Genomic DNA, 27,648 nt, shown 5'->3' on the forward strand with positions numbered 1-27,648 from the left:
CAGACACCGGTTAGTCAGGCTTATTGAGGTATTATGTACATGTGGGTATGGTTAAAGTGACTATGCATATATGATGAACAGAGAGTAGCAGTAGTATAAAAAGAGGGGTTGGCGGGTGGTGGAGTTGGCGGGTGGCTGTTCAGTATTCTTATGGCTTTGGAGTAAAAACTGTTGAAAAGCCTTTTTGTCCTAGACTTGGCACTCCAGTACTGCTTGCCATGTGGTAGTAGAGAGAACAGACTATGACTGGGGTGGCTGGGGTCTTTGACAATTTTCAGGGCCTTCCTCCGACATCGCCTGGTGTAGAGGTCCTGGATGGCAGGCAGCTTTGCCCCAGTGATGTACTGGGCCGTACTCACTACCCTCTGAAGTGCCTTGTGGTCGGAGGCCGAGCAATTGCCGTACTAAGCAGTGATGCAGGATGCTCTCGATGTTGTTTTGAGGATCTCAGGATCCATGCCAAATCTTTTCAGTCTCCTGAGGGGGGATAGACATTGTTGTGCCCTCTTCATGACTGTCTTGGTGTATTTGGACCATTCTAGTTTGTTGTTGATGTGGACACCAAGGAATTTGAAGCTCTCAACCTGCTCCACTACAGCCCCGTCGATGAGAATGTGGACGTGCTCGGTGCTCCTTTTCTTATAGTCCACAATCATCTCCTTGGTCTTGGTTACGTTGAGGGATAGGTTGTTATTCTGGCACCACCCGGCCGGTCTCTGACCTCCTCGTCCTTGTCGGTGATCAGGCCTACCACTGTTGTCGTCAGCAAACTTAATGATGGTGTTGAAGTCGTGCCTGGCCATGCAGTCGTGGGTGAACAGGGAGTACAGGAGGGGACTGAGCACGCACCCCTGGGGAGCTCCAGTGTTGAGGATCAGATGTGTTGCTACCTACCCTTACCACCTGGGGGGGCGGCCCGTCAGGAAGACCAGGATCCAGTTGCAGAGGGAGGTGTTTAGTCCCAGGTTCCTTAGCTTAGTGATGAGCTTTGAGGGTACTATGGTGTTGATCGCTGAGCTGTAGTCAATGAATAGCATTCTCACATAGTCATTGGTAAGAACCAATGAGTTTGGGCGAGGGATTTGCATGGTATAGATACTCTGGGGACTGTATTTAAGAAATGCAATTTCTGTACCTACCCAGTATTATATTACCCAATATTGGACACAACCTTCTCTGATCAATTGCCAATTCTATGTTGTAATATGCAGACAAGCATTGTCAGAGGGAACTATGAAACATTATACAACAAAAGGAGGTTGCTGAATTGGTCCATACATTTTACTTTCTGTCCTATAGAACAGGGTTTCCCAACCGTTTCCAGCATTGGGGCAACATCCTGCGCGCTCCATGTCGATTTCTATGGGTACAAGCACTGTTCATGACACAAACTGTTCAAACCTCTCTTTGTTGGTGGAGAGAAAATGTTGCAGGTTTTATAGCTCATTTCCTGCAATTCTACACATTTTGTCTGCCGTTTTAAAGCTACCGTAATTTCTGGACTATAAGCCGCTACTTTATTCAAAGCCTATTTATTTTTGTTACAAGCAGTGTTTCGTTTAAAGGCTGTGTAAAGTTCATTTGTTTCAATGTACCGGTAGGCACCTGCGGCTTATAGACATGTGCGGCTTATTGATGTACAAAATACATCTTTTTTAATAATTCAGTGGGAACGGTTTATATTCAGGTGCGCTTAATAGTCCAGCAATTATGGTAGTTTTCTTGCAACTTCATACATCTTGCCACATGTGTATTCATGCGCACCCTCCCCCCGCCCCACAGTTTGGGAACCACTGCTATAGAATATTGTGTGTCATGCACCATTGAGGAGGGTTTCTGTCAGAAGCAATGCACTTGATGTAAAAATACAATATGGGATTAAACTCCAGATATGAGATTAGCCACAGCTGGCTGGTTCTTTTATCAGCTGGTGAGGGAAAGTAGACTGAGGTAAAGCGATTAGGAGAACATCACAGAGAATGAGGGAATGGGAGACTTGGGGAAAGCAAATAGAACAACACTTCGGCTTTTATCATTAAACTGTTTCACTGATGTCTGTGGTGGGTGCAGGTGAAAGCGCAATAAAACCACCACTGAGCCAGGCAGTCATTCTGTAGAAGGCTCTCCTTGGTGGTGGGTGGGTTAACCTTTGCTCTCCTAAGTGTGTGTTTGTGGGTAACCATGCATATGTCTTCTGACCCGGCCACCTGAGGCGCATGTGCAGCTTGTGACACAGGTCAGGACATCTGGCATCTTGTGTGTTTTAGCCATTAGCTACCTCCTTTAGAAGGGCCACAGAAAATAGACCATCAGGTACTTTGGACTTCCAAACCTTTCAAGATGGTGGGATTTCTACTGGGTGTTCCTGGCAGTCAAATGATGTGTTTATGCTGGCCAAGGTATTTGGGTGGCAAGGGTTTTGGCCATTTTCAGTATTTTTTTTGTGTGTGTACACTAGACTTGTTTACAAGTTAGAAAATTGGCCAAAACACAGATCCCCTTTGTTTACTGTGATGTCAGTTCACAGTAATCATGAGCTATGAAAAATGGTTTAGTGTTAGGTGGGTGTATGTGTACAAATGTTATGCATGGCAGCAGACTTTTTTCACCTAAAACATTTCTTCCTGGAACTAAATCTACATGGACCTGCCACATTCCAAGTACACTACTGGTCAAAAGTTTTAGAACAGCTACTCAGGACAAAGGGGAGTGATGCTTGCTTCCTCCAGTCAAAAACCACTCTTACACTTCCCTTCTCTGACTCTTTTATCCATTCTTCTTCCTACATCTCTTGCCTACTTTCCTCTTATTTTGACCTCTTATGTACATTACTGGTTAAACGTTTTAGAACACCTACTCATTCTAGGGTTTTTCTTTATTTGTACTATTTTCTACGCTGTAGAATAATAGTGAAGACCTCAACTATGAAATAACACATGGAATAATTTAGTAACCTAAGACAGGGAATTTGTACTAGGATTAAATGTCAGGAATTGTTAAAACGGAGTTTAAATGTATTTGTCTAAGGTGAAAGTAAACTTCCCGACTTCAACTGTACCACCAATGGTCAATAAAGGTCAAAATAGTCTATCAAGACTGTTCCATTGGGAGACTAGATATAAAGGGCTAGGCGGTAATTGATGAACATACCTACAGTACCCAGGCTTTGGAGAGCATGTCTTTGTTACGGCAGTTTGCCATATCCCTTAGGTGAAACATCGAAACAACTGTTTCAAATGGAACTCAAGGTTACTTACGTAACCTGCATCTCCCTCCCCGCAAGGAGCTCGTCCCTAGAGGAGACTCATTGCACATTGGAGCCACATTGCCTGCTTTTGGCTCCCCCAAAATAAATTGTTTCTGGCCAAATTGACCAGGAGAAGACATTATCCTGTTGCCTAGTAATGCTTTTTATTAATTGATGGAAGTACCAGTTGATGAAAATGTATTTGACTGACATGCTTATAGGCCTATAGGTTCATTTGAATGATATGGTGGAATTTAAATTGCCACTTGTGTATTTACACTTGTACTGCTTGCAGCTCCTCGGCCCGTTGGTGCTGGAGCACAACAATTCTAATTGCAATCACCCTCTGAATGACACACACACACACACACACAATCCATGTCTCAATTGTCTCCAGTCTTAACAATCCTTCTTTAACATGTCTATTCCCCTTCATCTACAACAATTCTGAAGTGGATTTAACAAGTGACATCAGTAAGGGATCATAGCTTTAACCTGGTGTCGTGTCTTTGGCTATGCCGGATTAAGTGATATGACATGCTATTCTATAAAATCCTTTCTCTGTAATTAATATTACCTGATTGAGCTAATCATGTAAATGTAATTAACTACAAAGTCGGGGCACCACGAAATAATATTTATAGAGCTGTTATCTTCCGAATAAACTTAAAGACCTAGTAATATTTTACATCAATAGCAGTCAATATTGTCACCTTATTTCAGTCTTATTTCAGTCTCATCAGTTGTAAATTCTTGGTTATCTTCACGAACCCTGGCTAACAAGTTGAATCAGCAATACAACATTTGGTTAAATTATTTATTTACTAAATACATAACTAATTTCACAGAATTACATATATACAGAATAAATCATACCTTGATTACAAATTTCATCATAAAGGAAAACGTCCCTAGCGGGCTGAACAGATATGACAACTGGTTACACAAAGAAAAGGGGCTGGGTTTGAGTGAAAGAGCGGGAAGACTGAGGAACAAAGGGCGAAGCGATGTCTCTTTCGTAAATCCAGTATCTTATGCATTCTAAATTACCGCCCACTTGGAAAAGGAATATGCCATAAATATTTACTCTGAGCTGCACTTCGGTAAGTTGGTGGTATAGGGAAGGCCGTGTTGCCCAACAGAGTCCTTTGAAGAATGTCTCTGGTGGTAAATTGGATACGTTGTAGTAACATTGTTATGTGGTAGACGAGATACTCTCTGTCCTTTCCTAGCCCACGTTTGCAGCTGTTGTTGCTAACTCAACGGCTAGAAGGTATCACTTCTGTAGTGAATAAGGGTTCAAAGTTCATACCATTCGCAACCAAAGCTCACGCTTTTGGCTTCGTTCTGTAGTTATTATCTGAACCATTCTGACATCGACCGCCGTCCTCACATCGTCAGAACAGGTGGTTACATTTTCATCAAGGCTTTATATAATGGAGGGAGAAGGGTGTGTTTGAAAAGTTTTCTAATCCATGTCTCTTCACAGGGGCGGGCCACTGATTGAGCAGAGCCCTAACCTTATGAAAACCTAAATCTCTCTCATTTGGAAGCTAAAATGAAATTGAATCTTTTCACCAATTTTATATTCAAACATTTAAATTGAACAACAATTCCATGTGAATCCGATAACTACAATGTGCAGACTTTCCACTGTAGAGTTTGTCATCCTATCATTGACAACCGAACTGACGTCATATTCATTAAGTACCACCACATATGTTCAATTGGTCGGATTACCAGAATATAGTTCATTTCCCCCCACCTTCTGATGTTCCCAGAATCTCTGTTTAACCAAAGGATTTTCAAATGTCACGTCAATAGGGTAGACAGAGGAAAAAGTGGGGAGAGGTATTTATGACTGTCATAAACCTACCTCCAGGCCAAGGCCATGACACTGGTCAGTCTCATGTTCCTAATGTTTCGTGCAATCTGTGTATATGCTTAAATTCCCAGTGTTTTTATACATATTTCCACAGTTTGAATAATACTGTGAAATTGTAAAAATTATGATAATGCCTTTTTAGTGTTAGAATTTGGCAGTACGTCCGACCGTCCTCCCCACCGGAGATCGCATGTAACCATGCCAGCCCAGGACCTCCACATCCATCTGAGTCCAGCCACCAGCTGATGAAACTGAGGAGTATTTCTGTCTGTAATAAAGCCTCTTTGTGGGTAAAAACTCATTCTGATTGGCTGGGCCTTAGCCCACCCATGGCTGCGTCCCTGCAGACATAGATTAGGGCCTACCCTCAGTAAATGTGTTGAAATTGTTGCATTTTGCGTTTTTTTTTAAAGTTAATAGACCAGTAAGAAAGAGTTCCAAACCTCCCAATAACAGCTAGTTTTGAGTTTTCCCGTCCCCACTCAGACAGTCCTAGCTAAATTCTTGCTTGAGAAATCAGTTATTTTTGTTTATTTTGGACCATATTAATTTAAAACAATCATCACAGTAAGGTACTTAATTGTTTACCCGATATGATTTGATATTGAGATAAAATCGTCTGCATTGGACCCCCGCCCACCCAATAATTTTAACTTTTTAGAGATGGCTGGTTTTGATGCCATACCTCTGACTTAAGCCAAATGGCACAGATTCAATAGTAAAGATGTGTGCATTCTTCACACACACAGTTACAGTAACCAAAAGGTTGCTGGATCGAATCCCTGTGCTGACGAGGTAAAAAGTCTGTTGTTCTGCCCCTGAGCAAGGTAGTTTAACCCACTTTTCCCCGGGTGCTGTGGATTATGGCAGCCCCACGCACCTCTATGATTCCGAGGGGTTGGATGCATTCAGTTGTACAACTGACTAGGTATCCCCCCTTTCCCTTTCCTACGCACGCTAGTGTAGACACACTCACATACTGCACATGTGTAGCGAGTGTATTGGGAGTCCACCACCAGCCCTGTGCTCCCTCTTCTCCCATCACACTTCACCTGGGAATGGATCAGAGTTCACGCCGCTCCACGGAGCTTTGTGAATGTGACCTAGTCTGGAATATCCCTTTCCTGGACTTGGGCTCCTGCCATTCCTGGGGACCTGGCAACTCCTAGTAACACCCCTATAACCAACAACACACCCGCCAGCAAAATCAAAAAGAAACTCTCCTGCCACACAGTGCAGTCTACGGCTCAGTTGGTAGAGCATGGCACCTGCAACGCTAGGATCGTGGGTTCCCGCCAGGGCGAACCACATGAAAATGTGTGCACGCGTGACTAAGTAATTTTGGATTTAGGCGTTTTATAAATGACATTCAGTAAATTATTGTTATATTTGATGTCAATGGCACTGGCTGGTGTTGGTTTCCTTACATATGACATGCACCTGAAGGATTGGACCAGCCTACTCTAAACCCACTGTTTCCATCATCCCCACCGCCTACCCATTATGGACCTGTGGACTACAGGCATGATGCCAGAAAACAATTACAGACTGGAATTCTGTTAGCAAATTCTCGTTTGTAGAGCCCTGGGCAAGATATTCCCTATTTGTAATTATTCAGTGACTGTTCTAAAAGGTTCTAATAATAATTTGCACTAAGGGTCTCTGTTCTTCATAACTGGGGAGTAAATTGAACTTTTTTAATAAACAACAAACTGTTAAAGAACTTGGCTCGGCTCCATTAAGTTAGGAATTTTTGAAATGTTGTGTAATCAAAAGTTCACAATGAACCATAAATAGGAAATTGGTTAGAAAGTATGATGTGGCAGAGAACCATAACAGCCGTTCAAAAGGAATGAAATATGTAAATATGTTTTGTTGGTTTGACTTGGTACTATAATGTGACCATATTCATTTAGGACATCTGAAGGGTTCCAAGAGGTCTCTGTGGCTTTCCCACAGGTCACACACACACACACACACACACACACACACACACACACACACACACACACACACACACACACACACACACACACACACACACACACACACACACACACACACACACACACACACACACACACACACACACACACACACACACACACACACACACAGCGACATCTCACACTGTCACGCCCCCCCCATTAAATCATAATCGTCATCGGTGTGGAAAGCAGACTCCCCTAACACCCCCCAGCCTGACTGCTCACCTCCTGCCAAAACCTTATCTGGTTTTGTAGCTGGCCACAGACGTTTCCATTCAGACATTGATTCGACACATTAACAGGTGTACCTCAATAGTCTAAAATGGCTGCTCGACAAGTGAAAGCAAATTCTTGGTAGCCATTCTGCACATTGCTTTCATCTAGCTTGTGTTTTCAGATTACTACCATGAAGGAGAGTATACCACTGTAGGTAATGTCTGTCTGGCCTTCTGCCTTTTCCAGGTCACAGTGTGTGTTGCCCCTGGGAGTATATCACACCTGCCTAATGCCGATTGGCCAGGCAGGCACATGGCTAAGGGATCGCGACACTATACTGAACTGTTCATCAAAAAGAACAAGGAACACAATTAATTCTGAAATCAATCGCCCCTCAGATGGTGCAGTGATGTAGATTAATGGTCTCAGGAAAGCCCTTTCTATCATAACCGGCAATTTTGTCTAATGGCCAATGCACTGAAGCGTCCTCAGCGATAGAACGATGGCACTTGACCGTTAATAAATCAATATGGAGGGGGGAAAGAATCCTGTCAACATCTTGATGTATGGAAGAAAACACTGCAATCAATCGGGGGAGAGCAGAGACGAGCTCCATGTTGATTACAGTGTGTCGAGTCTCTGTCTCGCAGCACTGATTTCTAGAAGAACAACCCTATCCATAAGCTGACTGAGGAAGAGCTCCTGGCCTTCACCTCAGTAAGTTGTGTCTCACCATGTTTAGTTTTAGCACTTCCTCTGTGAAATGTCTTGCACGTCCTCTATTAAGAAACTTTGCTCCCCCTCTCTTCTGAAGGGGACATTTTGCTTTGAGTGATCCATCACTAACCACAGCAACAGTTTCATGTTAAGTCCCTTGGGTATTTGGTTACAAGTAAGGGGGGCGTGGGAGTCGCAGAATGATCGAAATCTAAGATATGTTGGCGGCTGATGAGAGAAGAAGCAGCGTGCAGGCTCATCTCTGTCACCCTCCCTCCCTCCCTCCCTAATGCGGGGGTCATGTCCCCTCATCTCACCAGGAGGGAAGTATAATTTCCTCTACGCTAATCCCTCCCCCACAGCGGGTGCCAGCCTTCCCCACTCCTTCTCGGTGCTCTACACACTCCCTGACATCTCCAGCATTCTCTGTATGCTGTTTGTGTTATTACAGACCAATGCCAAACAGTCCTGCTACTTCATTCAACATCTAAACCTTTAATGCATTGCACTAGTTTCTTGTAAAGTACCTATGCCCTTACGCTTCCCCTTTTGCTCCCCCAGCCTCTTGCTCTCCCAGCCTTGTTCTCTCCCCCAGATCAGTGTCAGAGAGGTGTGTACTGCTTTGGCTCTCTGCTCTCAGTTGTGTTTCACTGCAGGGAGTGGTGAAGGAGAGGAACACAAGGGCTGTGCTTTGGCTGCTTTTGTTGTCATAGCAAGTTAATATTTCCCCTTTTTTTGTCCACTGGCAAGGCAAATCAGAGGTGTGTGTAAGTGTGTGTGTGTAAGTGTTTTTCTGTTTGGAAGAATGTGGCAGGCCTCAAGTTGCTGCTTCTATCATATCGTTTCCACATTGATCTCAAACTTCCTTCTCCCTCTGTCTCTTTGTTTTTCCTGCACTTTTACAGCAAAATAAAGGTACAGTGGCCTGAAATGATTGACAACCTTGATAAAGATAAGTAAAAATTACTGTATAAAATAAATCATGAAGAGCTCTGTTTTCATGTCATCCAACAAATGACATGTAAACACATGGAGTTTGCTAAACGGCATTGGTACTGGGATTGAAACCATTGCCATGGTCAGATGACATGACAACAGAGCTCTTTGACCATGCACACCAGTGGTGGGCGTTGAAATCGGAATGTATAAGCAGAAAAGAACCCCAGACCTAAATCAAATTTGATTTGTCACATGCGACGAATAGAACGAGTGTGGACTTAACCGTGAAATGTTTACTTTACAAGCCCTTCCCAACGATGCAGAGTTAAAAATGTATGCGAACCCTTTGGAACTACCTGGATTTCTGCATAAATTAGTCATAAAATGTGATCTGATCTTCACTTAAGTCACAACAATAGACAAACAGAATGCTTAAACTTATAACACAAACAATTATATGCTTTCATGTCTTTATTGAACACACCGTGTAAACATTCACAGTGCAGGGTGGGAAACGTATGTGAACCCTTGTATTTAATATCTGGTTGACCCTCCTTTGGCAGCAATAACCTCAACCAAACGTTTTCTGTAGTTGCGGATCAGAACTGCACAACGGTCTGGAGGAATTTTGAACCATTCCTCTTTACAAAACTGTTTCAGTTCAGCATTATTCTTAGGATGTCTGGTGTGAAACACTCTCGGTCAAGCCACAGCATTTTAAATCGGGTTGAGGTCAGGACTCTAACTGGGCCACTCCAAAATGCATATTTTCTTCTGTTGAAGACATTCTGTTGTTGATTTACTTCTGTGTTTTGGGTCATTGTCCTGTTGCATCACCCAACTTCTGTTGAGCTTCAATTGCCGTACAGATAGCCTTCCATTCTCCTGAAAAATGTATTGATACACTTGAATACATTTTTCCATCGATGATAGCAAGCTGTCCAGGCCCTGATGCTGCAAAGCTGCCCCAAACCATAATGCTCCCTCCACCATACTTTACAGTCGGGATGAGGTTTTGATGTTGGTGTGCTGTGCCTTTTTTCCTCCACACACACTGTTGTGTGCGCCTTCCAAACAACTCAACTTTAGTTTAATCACTCCACAGAATATTTTGCCCGGTGGCGCTGTGGAACATCCAGTTGCTCTGTTTTTTGGACAGCAGTGGCTTCTTCCCTGGTGTCCTCACATGAACACCATTCTTGTTTAGTGTTAAGGCAAAGGAGATGATCATGGACTACAGGAAAAAGAGGACCGAGCATGCCCCCATTCTCATCGACGGGCTGTAGTGGAGCAGGTTGAGAGCTTCAAGTTCCTTGGCGTCCACATCAACAACAAACTAACATGGTCCAAGCACACCAAGTCAGTCGTGAAGAGGGCACGACAAAACCTATTCCCCTTCAGGAGACTGAAAAGATTTGGCATGAGTCCCCAGATCCTCAAAAGATTCTGCAGCTGCACCATCGAGAGCATCCTGACGGGTTGCATCACTGTTGGCCTCCGACCGCAAGGCATTACAGAGGGTAATGCGTACGGACCAGTACATCACCGGGGCCAAGCTTCCTGCCATCCAGGACCTCTGTACCAGGTGGTGTCAAAGGAAGGCCCTAGAAATTGTTGGACTCTAGCTACCCTAGACATAAACTGTTTTCTCTGCTACTGCATGGCAAGCGGTGCCGGAGCGCCAAGTCTAGGTCCAAGAGGCTTCTAAACTGCTTCTACCCCCAAGCCATAAGACTCCTGAACAGCTAATGAAATGGGTACTCAGACTATTTTCACTGCCCCCCCCCCCCCCACGCTGCTACTACTCTGTTATCTATGCACAGCCACTGTAACAACCCTACCTGCATGTACATAATAATCTCAGTTACATCAACACCAGTACCCTGGCACATTGACTCTGTACTGTTTTTCTTATCTCTTACTTTTTTCTTAATTTTTATTTTTTGATATTTTCTTAACTTCATCGTTGGTTAAGGGCTTGTAAGTAAGCATTTCACTACACATTTCACCTGTTATATTAGGCTTTTAGAGATACTTTTGTAACCCTTTCCAGCTTTTTGCAAGTCAACCATTTTTAATCTTAGGTCTTCTGAGATCTCTTTTGTTCGAGGCATGGTTCACATCAGACAATGCTTCTTGTGAATCGCAAACTCATGTTGTGAGTGTGTTTTATAGGGCAGGGCCGCTCTAACCAACATCTACAATCTCGTCTCATTGATTGGACTCCAGTTAGCTGACTCCTGACTCCAATTATCTTTTGGAGAAGTCATTAGCCTAGGGGTTCACATACTTTTTCCAACCTACACTGTGAATGTTTAAATTATGTATTCAATATGAACAAGAAAAATACAATTTCTGTGTTATTAGTTTAAGCACACAGTTTGTCTTGTGACTAAGATGAAGATCAGATCAAATTTGGACATTTATGCAGAAATCTAGGTAATTCCAAAAGGTTCACATACTTTTTCTTGCCACTGTGCAGGGAGTATCAGTACCAGATCAAATATGCAGGGGAATGAGGTAGATATGTACATGAAGGCAGGGTAACGTGACTAGGCATCAGGATAGATAACAAGAGTAAAATAATGAGCACAGAAGCATATGATGAGTGTAAAAGGATGGATGGATGGTACCTGTCAAAAGTTTGGACATCTTTTCATCCAAGCTTTTTTTTATTTGGACTTTTCTACATTGTGGAATTATAGTCAAGACATAAACTATGAAATAACACGTATGTAGTAACCATAAAATGTTTAGCAAATCAAAATATATTTAACATTTTAGATTCTTCGCCTTGATGATAGCTTTGCACACTCTTGGCATTTGCTCAACCAGCTTCACCTGGAATGCTTTTCCAACGGTCTTGAAGGAGTTCCCACATTTGCTGAGCACTTGTTGGCTGCTTTTCCTCCACTCTGTGGACCAACTCACCCCAAACCATCTCAATTGGTTTGAGATCGGGGGATTGTGGAGGCCAAATCATCTAATGCAGCACTCGATCACTCTCCTCCTTGGTCAAATAGCCCTTACACAGCTTGGAGGTGTGTTGGGTCATTGTCCTGTTGAAAAATAAGTTATACTCCCACTAAGCGCAAATCAGATGGGATGGTGTATCGCTGCAGAATGCTGTGGTAGCCATGCTGGTTAACGTCTTGGTGACGGGGGCAGTATTGAGTAGCTTGGATGAATAAGTTGCCAAGAGTAAACTGCCTGCTACTCTGTCCCAGATGCTAATATATGCATATTATTAGTAGTATTGGATTTAAAACACGGATGTTTCTAAAACTGTTTGAATGATGTCTGTGAGTATAACAGAACTCATATGGCAGGAGACAAACATGAGACAAATCCAAGCGGGAAATCTGAGGTTTGTAGTTTCATTTAAGTGATTGCCTATCCAATATACCATGTCTATGGGGCCAGATTGCACTTCCCAAGGCTTCCAGCAGATGTCAACAGTCTTTAGAAAGTTGTTTGAGGCTTCTATTGTGGAGGGGTCTCGAATAAGAGCGGTCTCAACAAGTGGACTAGACTGAGGCCAATCAGCTGTTTACTACGCGGTCATGCCGTTCCTTTTTCCTCTGTATTGAATACGCTATTGTCCGGTTCGAACATTTATTGAAGATTTATTATAAAAAGACCTGAAGGATTGATTGTAAAAACATCATTTGACATGTTTCTACAAACTGTAATGGAACTCTTTTTGATTTTTCGTCTGGATTTTGCACTCGCACATTGTACCTTTGGAATAGTGAACTAAATGCTTGAACAAAACGGTATTTGGGGTATTTGGACATAACTATGGACGTAATCAAACAAAACGAACATTTCTTGTGGAAGTGGGAGTCCTGGGAGTGCATTCCAACGAAGATCAGCAAAGGTAAGTGAAGATTTATAATGCTATTTATGACTTTTGTTGACTCCACAACTTGGCGGGTAACTGTATGGCTTGCATTTGTGGCTGAACGCTGTTCTCAGATTATTGAATATTGTGCTTTTGCCGTAAATCTTTTTTGAAATCGGACTCAGCGGTTGCATTAAGAACAAGTTTATCTTTAATTCTATGTAAAACATGTATCTTTCATCAAAGTTTATGATGAGTATTTCTGTTATTTCATGTGGCTCTCTGCAAATTCTGTTTTTTTGTGGGCATTTCTGAACATGGTGCCAATGTAAACTGAGGTTTTTGGATATAAATATGAACTTGATTGAACAAAACATACATATATTGTGTAACATTGAGTCCTGGGAGTGTCATCTGATGAAGATCGTCAAAGGTTAATGATTCATTTAATCTATATTTCTGCTTTTTGTGACACCTCTCTTTGCTTGGAAAATGGCTGAATGCTTTCTGTGTAAAATACATGTATGGTTGAGGAATTTTAATTATGAGATTTCTGTTTTGAATTTGGCACCCTGCACTTTCACTGGCTGTTGGCAAGGTGGGACGCTAGCGTCCCGAACGATCCCAGAGAGGTTAAGTGTGCTTAGAATTCAAAATAAATCAGACTGTGTCACCAGCAAACACTCCATGCTTCATGGTGGGAAACTCATGCGGAGATCATCCGCTCACCTACTCTGCGTCTACAACACGGCAGTTGCAACCAAAAATATCAAATGTGGACTCATCAGACCAAAGGACAGATGTCCACCTGTCTAATGTCCATTGCTCGTATTTCTTGGCCCGAGCAAGTCTATTCTTCTTTTTGGTGTCCTTCAGTAGTGGTTTCTTTGCAGCCATGAAGGCCTGATTCACACAGTCTCCTCTGAACAGCTGATGTTGATGTTTCTTACTTGAACTCTGAAGCATTTATTTGGGCTGCAATTTCTGAGGCTGGTAACTAATGAATTTCTCCTCTGCAGCAGACTCTGGGTCTTTCCTGTGGCGGTTCTCCATGAGAGCCTGTTACGAATCCCTTTTTGGCCCGGCAGTCTAGAGGGGATGGTAACGAGACCCGTAACATAACTCATGCAAATTATAATAGGGACAAAATAAAATTGCGAACGAAAAACCACAGACAACTTAATTACCGTCAAACACTCAGGGTTTTTTGAAAACACACGGTAAAGGGGGGGCAGGAAAAGGGGCTTAGCTGGACCCAAGGGAAGAAACAAATATCCAAAAACAGCCCTAAGCTAGACTAGCCTACTACTATACAGCTAACTAACTTACCAAAAATACAGTGGGTGGTCCGCCCAGTTCTACCTAGGGTTCTTAGACAAAGTAGTCCTACGGGTAGTGTATGCCCATGGGCATTGTCTTCGTTCCCCCTTTTCCCACCATCAAACACCATAACACAAACAATACTCACAGGTGGGGACAAAGTGATCTGGAGGTGCTACAACAAACGAGAACTACCAAGAGATTGTATGACAAGAGATATTGAGCTCTTGAGAAAACAACTGATTGGGTTTTTAAACCAAGGGAAAGGAAATGTGATAAGGTAAGGGGAAAGGAGAAGAATGATTGGGGAATGATGATTGCCACCTGTGAGGAGGGAAGAAGGAGAGAAAAGAAATACACACACACACACACACACACACACACACACACACACACACACACACACACACACACACACACACACACACACACACACACACACACACACACACACACACACACACACACACAGAATACCTGTATCCGTAGCAGAGCCAGTTTAATCATAGCGCTTGATGGTTTTTGCGACTGCACTTAAAGGTCAGTCAATGTGGAAAATGTCATGTCTTAAAGTAATGATGGTCTATTGTTTCTCTTTGTTTATTTGAGCTGTTCTTGCCATAATATGGACTTGGTCTTCTGTATACCACCCCTACCTTGTCACAACACAACTGACTCAAATGCATTAAGAAGGAAAGAAATTTCACAGATTAACTTTTAACAAGGCTCACCGTGCATTCCTGGTGACTACCCCATGATGCTGGTTGAGAGAATGTCTAGAGTGTGCAAAGTTGTCATCAAAGCAACGGGTGGCTACTTTGAAGAATTAAAATATATTTCTATTTGTTTAACACTTTTTTTGGTTACTACATGATTTCATATATGTTATTTCATAGTTTTCACTATGTTTTCACTATTATTCTACAATGTAGAAAATAGTACAAATAAAAACCCTTGAATGAGTAGATGCTGTAGAATAAAGGCACATACCTGTCTATATAAGGTCCCATAGTTAACAGTGCATGTCAAAGCAAAAACCAAGCCATTGTCCGTAGAGCTCCGAGAGAGGATTGTGTCTGTACAGATGTGTGGAAGGGTACCAAAACATTTCTGCAGCATTGAAGGTCCCCAAGAACACAGTGGCCTCCATTGTTATTAAATGGAATAAGTTTGGAACCACCAAGACTCTTTCTAGAGCCGGCCACCTGGCCAAACTGAGCAATTGGGGGAGAAGGGACATGGTCAGGGAGGTGACCAAGAACCCGCTGGTCACTGACAGAGCTCAAGAGCTCCTCTGTGGAGATGTGAGAACCTTCCAGAAGGACAACCATCTCTGCAGCACTACACCAATCAGGCCTTTATGGTAGAGTGGCCAGATGGAAGCCACTACTCAGTAAAAGGCACATGACAACCCGCTTGGAGTTTGCCAAAAGGCTCCCAAAAGACTCTCAGACCATGAGGAACAATATTGTCTGGTCTGATGAAACCAAGATTGAACTCTTTGGCCTGAATGTCAAGCGTCACTTATGGAGGAAACCTGGCACCATCCCTACAGTCAAGCATGGTGGTGGCATTATGCTGTGGGGATGTTTTTCTGGGACTGGGAGACTAGTCCGGATCCAGGGAAAGATGACCGGGCAAAGTACAGAGAGATCTTTGCTGAAAACCTGCTCCGGAGTGCTCAGGACCTCACTGTGGTGAAGGTTCATCTTCCAACAGGACAATGACCCTAAGCACACAGCCAAGACAACGCAGGAGTGGCTTCGGGACAAGTCTCTGAATGTCCTTGAGTGGCCCAGCCAGAACCCTGACTTGTATCGAACATCTCTGGAGAGACCTGAAAGTAGCTGTGCAGCGACACTCCCCATCCAACCTGGCATAGCTTGAGAGGATATGCAGAGAAGAGTTGGAACAACTCCCCAAATACAGGTGTGCCAAGCTTGTAGCGTCATACCCAAGAAGACAAGGCTGTAATCGCTGCCAAAGGTTCTTCAACAAAGTACTGAGTAAAGTGTCTGAGTAGTTATTAAATGTGGTGTTTCAGTTTTATTTTTAATACATTTGAAAAAACCTGCTTTTGCTTTGTCGTAATGGGGTATTGTGTGTAGATAATGTGGGAAAATTAAAAATGATACATTTTAGAATGTTCATTTTGTTGGTGCATTGGGAGGTTCTTGGGGTTGGGGAATGGAATTAATTGCAATTTTTTTCTTGGGGAGGGATCTCGAATGGTTGAGGGACAGCTATTGGGGAACTGTGGGGGGATCTTGGAGGGTTCGGGTTCTCCTTTTTTGGCCTGGTGGGAGATCTGTCAACGTGCCCTTGAGCAGGGCATTGATCCTGGATGCTTCTGTGTGTCACTCTGAATGGGAGTCTGTTGGATGACTGGTGTGGTGTAGTTGTTGAGCGGCTTCACTGCAAGTATATTGTATGTTTTGGATATTCAATCAAATAAAAGAATAAGACGTAAAAATGTGGAAAAAGTGAAGGGGTCTGAATACTTTCCGAATACACTGTGTACGTGTCCTTGATAGTGAATTACATTCTCAAATGTATGTGTAGTTGAAAGGAAAGGGGGATACCTAATCAGTTGTACAACTGAATGCATTTAACTGATATGTCTTCCGCATTTAACCCAAACCCTCTGCATCAGAGATGGGGTTTGGGACCCGAGGGTCGGCACCCGGGGAACAGTGGGTTAAATGCCTATCGATCTCTATTTCTCTCCACATGTCTGTTTACATGCATTATATATTACATACAGAAACTTCATCCTCGATCCGGCTATCTTCTTGACGTCTAAGGAGCTCTGACTGTCCTGTAAGTGAGACTGATATTTATCACTATATGAAGGGATAATTTGCTTGGTTATTGTTCGGGCTTGTCCTTGGTTCCGTTTCCCCCGCTTACCTTAATTATTCCCTCTCCATTTGCAACGGTAACAGAATGCATTTGCATTCATTAAGATTCCTCCATTGCATATTATCTGGGGAAAAGCACTGCTAACTCAGACCCTGATTGAGTTGTGATATCTCTACATCCCTGGGTTTGGGTGTAGGGGCCCCATTCTCTGCAGTTCAGCACTGAGCCTCTGTCGTAAGGAGAATGTCTTAAACATACAGGGGTCGATGCCGTCTCTCATCTTTACATCTTGGAAGTGAACGGAATTAATACTGGAGTGGCTGCCAGCAGATACCTTATACAGACTTGGAGAATGCAGCATCCCACTCAATGTCTGAACCCTTAACCTCTCTCTCCCACCAGTCCACTCTGCAGCCCTAGGTTCAGGTGGATGCATGGATACTAAGCACTGCAGAGAACAGGGCTGGGTGCGGTTTCTCACAGCTGTGGTTTTCCACAGTTGTAACTCAGAAACATTTGCCAAAACGGCAAAACATCCAAAGTTAAGTCAAGATCCCATAAGCTTGTTCGGAGATGTTCCACCACTTCAGAGACGTCATGTTCAGTAATCAGATAGCCTAGTTGGCCGGCCGATCGAGTAGCCTTAGGAAGAGCTCTGTGAGGGTATTGTCCATTCAGGGAAAAGACTGTGCTGGGCTGAAGAAACGTGAGAGACAGGAAATTGAAATAAAAAGTAAAAAATGAAAATTCTCTTGAGACTGAACCTGAGACTGGCATCACCAGGGGCCAAAATCTCATTTTGCCGTTAAAGCTCAGTCTCTCTGGAAAAATAATCACCAACTTTCTGAGTTCTGTGAATTTAAACATATGCTTCCTGTGACTGTGCGCTGGCATATATCGGCGTCTGTACCCTGGGTAGCTCTTCTCACTGGGTATGGAAGTGTATCAGAGGATTGGATGGGTCCCCCAGCTCTGGTGCTACCGTCAGTAGCATATTTACATTGGCCTGGCAAATACTGAAGAGCCTTCTCACTTTAATTTACATTTTCTTTCCATGTATAAACCCGGTGAAAAGTAGTCAATATCTCCTGCTCCCTCTCTAGACCTTTTCAAGGACATTTGACATTTCTATCCAAATGTTCTTCAACTTCGCCATCAAAAAAAGTCTTTGCTTGATCATAAATGAACAGCAAGAGCAAAGTGTTATATCCCAAGTCCTGGGGATGAAATATCCGTGTTGGATGAAACCACCTCGATCTACCATCAATCAATCCTGTAAAGTAAGTTTGGAGGTGATACACAAGTGCCCAACGAAGCCCGCCATCACCAGACGTCCATTCTAGAAGAAATCAATGTCTTTTTGTTGCTTAAGACTGGCCGATCACTGCCATTTTACTCTGGCTCGTATTTAAATGCATGGAATGTACATCCTATTTTATGGCGAAGAAGGAGTCCAAGAATAACCTGCCCACTGGTGCATGACGGGAGGTGAGATTCATAATTCACCAGGGACACTGCTTTTCTTCTCCTCTTTTAGATTAACCTTTAGGGGAGCGCTGGAGGAAATTGTAAACGATAGCACAGCTGAGCTAGCACTTCTGCTGAAATTAAACCCCAGAGAACTTTTTCACAGCCCTTGTTAAGTGCTGTAAATACTTTTTTTTTTTATGGTAATTTTGTAGGGTTCAGAATTCAAATGTCTGCCGGTAAATGGAACTGCTCATAATTCCTCGTATTATATGATGAGGAAGTATTCTTAAACTAAGTGTGGAGCTGGTATGCATTATCGTAGAAGTTTTCTATTGTTGACAAAGCATTGTAGGGTCTGCAGAAATGTCTCTGTGAATGTCTCTGTGAACTCATCCATATGATCACAATGTCTAACATTCATTTGAATTTAAAGGTAAGTGCTTATGAACTGCCTGTGTTGAAATTGAATCCAACCTATTTTAAACATAAGCTGCAAGTGAACAATAAACTGCACTATCCTATTAAGAAAACAAGAGTAGCACCGTCAGTAGCCTTGAGTTATCAGTACTTGAGAAATTCTTTGCTAACAAAGTTCAGTGTAAAATTGTTTTTACTAGTATGAGGTCTGTAGTTACACCCTTGGAGGTCCCCACGCCATCATTTGATACCTCCCATTGCGGTATTACCCAAAAGGTAATGATGCGGTGGGCCTCCCGGGTGGCACAGTGGTTAAAGGCGCTGTACTGCTGCGCCAGCTGTGCCATCAGAGACTCTGGGTTCGCGCCCAGGCTCTGTCGTAACCGGCCGCGACCGGGAGAACCGTGGGGCGACGCACAATTGGCCTAGCGTCGTCCGGGTTAGGGAGGGCTTGGCCGGCAGGCGCACTAGCGACTCCTGTGCGCAGTGCTCGCTAACCAGGGTTGCCAGGTGCACTGTATTTCCTCAGACACATTGGTGCGGCTGGCTTCCGGGTTGGATGCGCGCTGTGTTAAGAAGCAGTGCGGCTTGGATGGGTTGTGTATCGGAGGACGCATGACTTTCAACCTTCGTCTCTCCCAGCCCGAGATTGTAGCTACTAAAACAATTGGATACCCCGAAATTGGGGAGAAAAAGGGGTAAAATTCAAACAAAAAAAACAAAGGTAATGATGCAACAGACCTCTGCCTGAGCACCACTCCCACCAAAATGTTGTCTGCTCTTCTCCAAATCTCATCTACTCCAGCTCCCCTCCTATCTGAGGATAGTAAACTGTTAGTGTGTCCTGGTCTGCTACACTAAGCTGGTGACGTGTTTGATGTTCTGGTCTATCGCCTGGCTGGCGTCCATCAACTGATCCCAACATTGGCTCTGTGCACCTGGACAGCTTTCATGTTTTTCCTCTCTTGTCAGCACTTCTTGTCTCTTTCTGGTGTTGAGGGCTTGAACTGCCACCCATTGGTGTGTTGTCAAGCTGAGCTGCTTGTGTCAGCGATTTATTTCCCATAATTATTTTAGGTGTGGGACTGCCTCTGTGGATCCATGTTTTATTTTCCCACACCGTTGGAACAATGATGGCTGGCCACGTCATGCACTCTTGAATTGGGTTGTTTCCCTGTTCCGAATCTCTTTACGCCCCCACTAGGGCTGATCTCACTAACAAAGGCAGGCAAGGGCAGTGTGTTCCCAACGGGCTCAGTTTGGTGACGCTTACATGAAATATAAAACAGATGGATGTAAAAATAGACATTGTTTCTTGAATACAATGAACATATAGGGCAAAGGTAATTATAGTTGTAGGTCTACATAAGCACACTGTGTATAGGCTGTACAGCCGCCATAGGTGTAGATCAGTGGCTGGTGATTCCGGTTCTGGAGACGAGTCGACAAAGGGTTCAAATATCCAGTTCAGCCCCTGAGGTCCTGTTGAAACACGTTGACTGATATATCCTTTTCATATATCATCGGAGCAAAAATGAGTTTGAGGCAAAAATCCATCAAGCGTTGATGATCCCTGCACTATCCTCTGGGAAATAGCAATTTTCTCCTAAATAAGCTGTTGTCATTGTCATCTCTGTGCAAGTAATTTTTTTTCTGCTGAAGGAAATATTTGGTCTGTCTCTCGCTCTACCGCTCCCACCCTCAGCCAGACGCGAGTCTGTTGAGGAGGGTTGAGCAAGGGGAGAGCAAGAGGTGGGAGTACTAATTAATAGTTGAGAAAGTGAGTTAGGCGCTAGCATCCTCCATCTCAGGATGAAGACATCTGTATTTACCACACAGCCCTACAGCGAGATGTTGAAAAGTATGGGGAAGTATTTACTTGTGCTAAAAGTATAAGCTCCATTTGTGAACCTCAATAGGCCACAGCCATTTATTTGTGTTTTTGGTAAGTTAAATGTCAAGGCTATGGAGATAATGAACTTTTAATTGCTATTGGATTCTTCACATTTTTTCTAAAGTTTAATGACAGCCAATGGCAGCATTTCAGAATGCCATTGCATTTCAAATAGTGAACTGTTTTTTTTTTTTTTTTTTTTTTCGGAGTTCAGTTGTAAATGGATGTTCAACTCAGTAAGTGCTAAGTGATTGCTCACTCATTTTCAATGGCACACATCATGCCTATGGGACTTGAAAGACCATAGCTGTGTTTGAGTACTCATTCTACCCACACTAACCATACTGTTTGTGACGGGAATTAAGTATATAGTATGCTTATCGGTCATAGTATGGATATAGTTAGTATGCCAAAAATTCCCAGATGTCATACTATATTTGTCAAAATATGAAGTATACACACAGAGGACACTATTTCCGTACTTTAAGGGTCCATAATGCAATTCTTCAGGAATTGGCGTGACTTTACATCGTTTTCAGATTTGAAGAAAATGGTGGAAAATATTTAGCCGAAGTCCAACGGTAGCAGATACAAATTCATTTAACTAATTATGACAAATGTTTTCAAAATGTTGAGCATTGTAATAAAGTAATTACTTTTGCATTAAGTTACCTTACACGTTATGTTGACTGACATTTGTTAGCTACACTGGCCTTACGAATCACATGGCATATAATTACAGCAGTATGTACCGGTATGTCAGCTAGCTACCTAACGTCATTTGGCTACTTATACATCAAACTTGCCAGTATATTAACTATAGGCTATCTAACTACCCAATGTTTATTGACTTGATTATTCGCGTCATGCTTAGCTAAATGGTACAGTTGTTGTGCGTTCACAATGGACATTCACGTGCTTTCGGAAATGTAATTGACGAGCGCACTCTGGCACTCCGGATTGAATTGTAGAACACATCCAAAGTCGTAAAATATCTAACTAGTCATGTGTTATGCTAACTAGCTAGCAAGAGATTGCATAGCAACAGCATCAACTTCCTGTAGACCGGCGAAGAGCTAGTACGCTCAACTGAAAGGATACGGTTTCGTTTACATTATACTAAAATTAACTAATAGTTTGTTGTATATACTCATTAAGTATGTAGTATACAATAAGTTAGTATGGTTATTCGAACACAGCTCATGTCTGTTCTTGCTTTGGTTGTCTTAATATTCTTGAGGATGACATAGGGTAAGTGGGTGGGGGAGCAGGTAACTAGGGGTTTATAGTATATTTACTCTAACTGCAGGACCACAGTTCTGGTCAGCGGTGAACGTGGTTGATAATGGGTGTCTGGGGGTGTGGATGTAACGGCATCCTTGTTTGTAAGGTTATGGGTAGACTTCCTTGAAGTGTTGAGGGACCGGTGATGAGTTGAAGGAAAACACCTAAATTAGTCTCTTTCCTCCCATTGGACCGTCCCTTCCGGATGTTCCATTTGATGTATCTGTTTTATACGCTTGAGCATTTACAAACCAAATGCTTGTTCAATTTGTGGGATCAATACAAGCTTGTTAGAAACTATAAGCTGTTGGGAGATGATGCTCTAGAAAAGAAACCAACACTTGTTCGCTAAACATTAGAGATGTGAACAACAAAACCAAAAGTTTGTACACCACATAGCTGCCCTTTCCTCTGTATTGTAGGGAGTTTTAACATATGTTTTCATGTTGTTTACATGGAGTTTAACCAGGACAACTGCCAAACTTAAAATGTTGTTCCACTTTCCTCTTGAAATGGCCCATCTTTTGGATAATGTGGCTGTCTAGAAAAATGTTCCCTTATTTTGTCAGGGAAATGAGCAGAGCTATATTGATTTTTTTTTATACCATTGTTACACTTCTGTAGCTCAGTTGGTAGAGCATGGCGCTTGTAACGCCAGGGTAGTGGGTTCGATCCCCGGGACCACCCATACGTAGAATGTATGCACACATGACTGTAAGTCGTTTTGGATAAAAGCGTCTGCTAAATGGCATATTATTATTATTATTATATTTACATGATTCATTTATCAAATGGTCTTGCATTTTGTGAAGTTAACTCAAAATCAAATGTTTTTTGTCACATGCGCTGAATACAACAAGTGTGGTAGACCGCGAAATGCTTACTTACAAGCCCTTAATTAACCAACAATGCAGTTTAAAGAAAATATAATTATCATCTATGGCAAGGGTTCTTTAAACTTTTTCAGCCTGGGAAATTAGAAATGGTGTTTTCCTGGGACCCAAGCTTAGCAACTATATGTACATATTGGTACATTTCATTGCAAATAACAATAAAATGAAATAGCCATATAAATAGCTATTCATGTTTATTTTCACACATTAAAAACTCTTACATATCCGTCTAGGTTGGAACTGTTGCTGTTAAAATAGAAGTCATATATTTTATCCTGAAATGGAATAAACTGATTGATCCAGGCTATATCACATCCGGCCGTGATGATTGGGAGTTCCCTAAGGCGGCGCACAATTATCCCAACGTTGTCCAGGTTTGGCCGGGATAGGCCACCATTGTAAATAAGAATTTGTTCTTAACTGACTTGCCTAGTTTAAAATATAAAAAAGGTTCAATTTAAATAAATAAAAAATATTTCAAAAAATAATCACATGGATGTAGACCAGAAAACACACACACAGTCCTAATGAGAGGTCTGTGTGTGGCTGGTTTTCAACAAGCATGTCTGTTCTGGGATCAGTTTTTGACAGTGCAACACTGAGGTCATGCTCAGCATTGAGACTATTTCTGTACTTATTTCTTAAGTAATCCAGAGTTGAGAACCCTGACTGACATGGGTATGTGGTGCCAAACTGGACCAGAACATCTACTGCTTTCTCAGTTAGGCAGGAGACCGCTTCCTGCTGTAGATGAGCAACCCAGAACTTTGTGTTTTTACCTCAAAAAGTATCTTGCTTCATTCAGTTTATTCCAGTTCAGAATAAACATGATGACTTGTATTTTAACAGCAATGATTCCAACCTAGATGTGTTTTCAACAATCATTTCTACAGTAAGATGTACAGTAGGCCTGATCATTTTTCATCTTCATCTGTACTGTTACTTAGGGTTGCACTATCAGTAGCTAGCTAGCGTAGCTAGCTAACGTTAGCTATTAGCTGTGTACAAAGCCAGAGGATTGTTTTAAAGAGAAACTCACATATACTACTATGAGAACAGTTGAAGGCGGAAGTTTGCATACACCTTAGCCAATTACATTTCAACTCAGTTTTTCACAATTCCTGACCATTATTCCTCGTAAAAATTCCCTGTCTTAGGTCAGTTAGGATCACCACTTTATTTTAAGAATGTGAAATGTCAATCACTCTACTATTATTCTATTAAAGCATGTATTTCTTTCATCGCATTCCCAGTGGGTCAGAAGTTTGCATACACTCAATTAGTATTTGGCAGCATTACCTTTAAATTGTTTATCTTGGGTCAAACGTTTCGGGTAGCCTTTCACAAGCTTCCCACAATAAATTCCTCCTGACAGAGCTGGTGTAACTGAGTCAGGTTTGTAGGCCTCCTTGCTCGCACACGCTTTTTCAGATCTGCCCGCAAATTTACTATGGGATTGAGGTCAGGGCTTTGTGATGGCCACTCCAATACCTTGACTTTGTTGTCCTTACGCCATTTTGCCACACATTTGGAAGTATGGAAGACCCATTTGTGTAAGTCGCTCTGGATAAGAGCGTCTGCTAAATGACTTAAATGTAAATGTAATTTGCGACCAAGCTTTAACTTCCTGACTGATATCTTGATGTTGCTTTAATATAATATAATTTTCCTTCTCATGGCGCCATCTATTTTGTGAAGTGCACCAGTCCCTCCTGCAGAAAAGCACCCCTACAACATGATGCTGCCACCCCTGTGCTTCACGGTTGGGATGGTGTTCTTCGTCTTACAAGCCTCCGCCTTTTTCCTCCAAACATAACGATGGTCATTATGGCCAAACAGTTCTATTTTTGTTTCATCAGACCAGAGGACATTTCTCTAAAAAGTACGATCTTTGTCCCCATGTGCAATTGCAAACCATAGTCTGGCTTTTTTTATGGCGGTTTTGGAGCAGTGGCTTCTTCCTTGCTGAGCAGCCTTTCAGGTTATGTCGATATAGATACTTTTGTACCTGTTTCCTACAGCATCTTCACAAGGTCCTTTGCTGGTGTTCTGCGATTGATTTGCACTTTTCGCACCAAAGTACGTTCATCTCTAGGAGACAGAACACATCTCCTTCCTGAGAGGTATGACGGCTGCGTGGTCCCATGGTGTTTATACTTTCGTACTATTGTTTGTACAGATGAACGTGGTACCTTCAGGCATTTGGAAATTGCTCCCAAGGATGAACCAGACTTCTGGAGGCGTCCAATTTTTCTTTCTGAGGTCTTGGGCTGATTTTCTTTTGATTTTTCCAAGTAAAGAGGCACAGAGTTTGAAGGTAGTCCTTGAAATAAGTCCACAGGTACACCTCCAATTGACTCAAATGATGTCAATTAGCCTATCAGAAGCTTCTAAAGCCATGACATAATTTTCTGGAATTTTCCAAGCTGTTTAAAGGCACAGTCAACTTCGTGTATGTAAACTTCTGAACTACTGGAATTGTGATACAGTGAGTTATAAGTGAAATAATCTGTCTGTAAACAATTGTTTGAAAAATGACCTGTCATGCACAAAGTAGATGTCCTAACCGACTTGCCAAAACTATAGTTTGTTAAGAAGTTTGTGGAGTGGTTGAAAAACTAGTTTTAATGACTCCAACCTAAGTGTATGTAAACTTCCGACTTCAACTGTAGTACTCCTTTATATCTGCTTACCTGTTATAAAATGACAACAATGCCTTGCTAGCTGACTTTTCCACCACCGAAGCACTGTTTCCTGAAGCTTTCTGCCTTGTTCTGAAAGAATTCCCTGCTAGCATGAGTCAATTTGATGGTGATGGCGATGGCGAGTGGGAATGACAAGGCATCTGCTTCTCCCACTCACGCAGCTGCCAAGCTAAGCCGAGAGCCTACTGAACAGAGACCGCAGTTGCACTTGGCCAAATCCATTCCAGTAATTCATGAAGTAATTATACATTCACTCTGACAAGTCGTGACCCATCATAAACAGGTCCACGACCCACACTTTAAGAAATGCTGCTCTACCGGGACGGTTGTTGCTAATGTGACTAGAATGGCGTTGTATACAACAGCCAACTGTCCAGGATGTCGACACATCTTATATGTGCAGAAATGTTAAATTCTTGTTAATCTAACCGCACTGTCCAATTTACAGTAGCTAGTACAGTGAACAATACCATGCTATTGTTTGAGGAGAGTGCCCAACAACAACAACTTTTATCACTGCATTTGGTTTGATACATTCACCTCTGAAGGTAAATAGTGTACTTACATTCAGTATTCTTGCTCTGATTTGTCATCCTGAGTGTCCCAGAGATAAAATGTAGCATAGTTTTTTTGTTGTTGATAAAATCCATTTTTACAGTGCCTTGCGAAAGTATTCGGCCCCGTTGAACTTTGCGACCTTTTGCCACATTTCAGTCTTCAAACATAAAGATGTAAAACTGGGACACAATCATGAAGTGGAATGACATTTATTGGATATTTCAAACTTTTTTAACAATTCAAAAACTGAAAAATTGGGCGTGCAAAATTATTCAGCCCCTTTACTTTCAGTGCAGCAAACTCTCTCCAGAAGTTCAGTGAGGATCTCTGAATGATCCAATGTTGACCTAAATGACTAATGATGATAAATACAATCCACCTGTGTGTAATCAAGTCTCCGTATAAATGCACCTGCACTGTGATAGTCTCAGAGGTCCGTTAAAAGTGCAGAGAGCATCATGAAGAACAAGGAACACACCAGGCAGGTCCGAGATACTGTTGTGAAGAAGTTTAAAGCCTGATTTGGATACAAAAAGATTTCCCAAGCTTTAAACATCCCAAGGAGCACTGTGCAAGCGATAATATTGAAATGGAAGGAGTATCAGACCACTGCAAATCTACCAAGACCTGGCCGTCCCTCTAAACCTTCAGCTCATACAAGGAGAAGACTGATCAGAGATGCAGCCAAGAGGCCCATGATCACTCTGGATGAACTGCAGAGATCTACAGCTGAGGTGGGAGACTCTGTCCATAGGACAACAATCAGTCGTATATTGCACAAATCTGGCCTGTATGGAAGAGTGGCAAGAAGAAAGCCATTTCTTAAAGATATCCATAAAAAGTGTTGTTTAAAGTTTGCCACAAGCCACCTGGGAGACACACCAAACATGTGAAAGAAGGTGCTCTGGTCAGATGAAACCAAAATTGAACTTTTTGGCAACAATGCAAAACGTTATGTTTGGCGTAAAAGCAACACAGCTCATCACCCCGAACACACCATCTCCACTGTCAAACATGGTGGTGGCAGCATCATGGTTTGGGCCTGCTTTTCTTCAGCAGGGACAGTGAAGATGGTTAAAATTGATGGGAAGATGGATGGAGCCAAATACAGGACCATTCTGGAAGAAAACCTGATGGAGTCTGCAAAAGACCTGAGACTGGGACGGAGATTTGTCTTCCAACAAGACAATGATCCAAAACATAAAGCAAAATCTACAATGGAATGGTTAAAAAATAAACCTATCCAGGTGTTAGAATGGCCAAGTCAAAGTCCAGACCTAAATCCAATCGAGAATCTGTGGAAAGAACTGAAAACTGCTGTTCACAAATGCTCTCCATCCAACCTCACTGAGGTCGAGCTGTTTTGCAAGGAGGAATGGGAAAAAATGTCAGTCTCTCGATGTGCAAAA

The sequence above is a fragment of the Oncorhynchus gorbuscha genome, linkage group LG06 (assembly GCF_021184085.1).
Source record: "Oncorhynchus gorbuscha isolate QuinsamMale2020 ecotype Even-year linkage group LG06, OgorEven_v1.0, whole genome shotgun sequence".
Taxonomy (NCBI): Eukaryota; Metazoa; Chordata; class Actinopteri; order Salmoniformes; family Salmonidae; genus Oncorhynchus; species Oncorhynchus gorbuscha.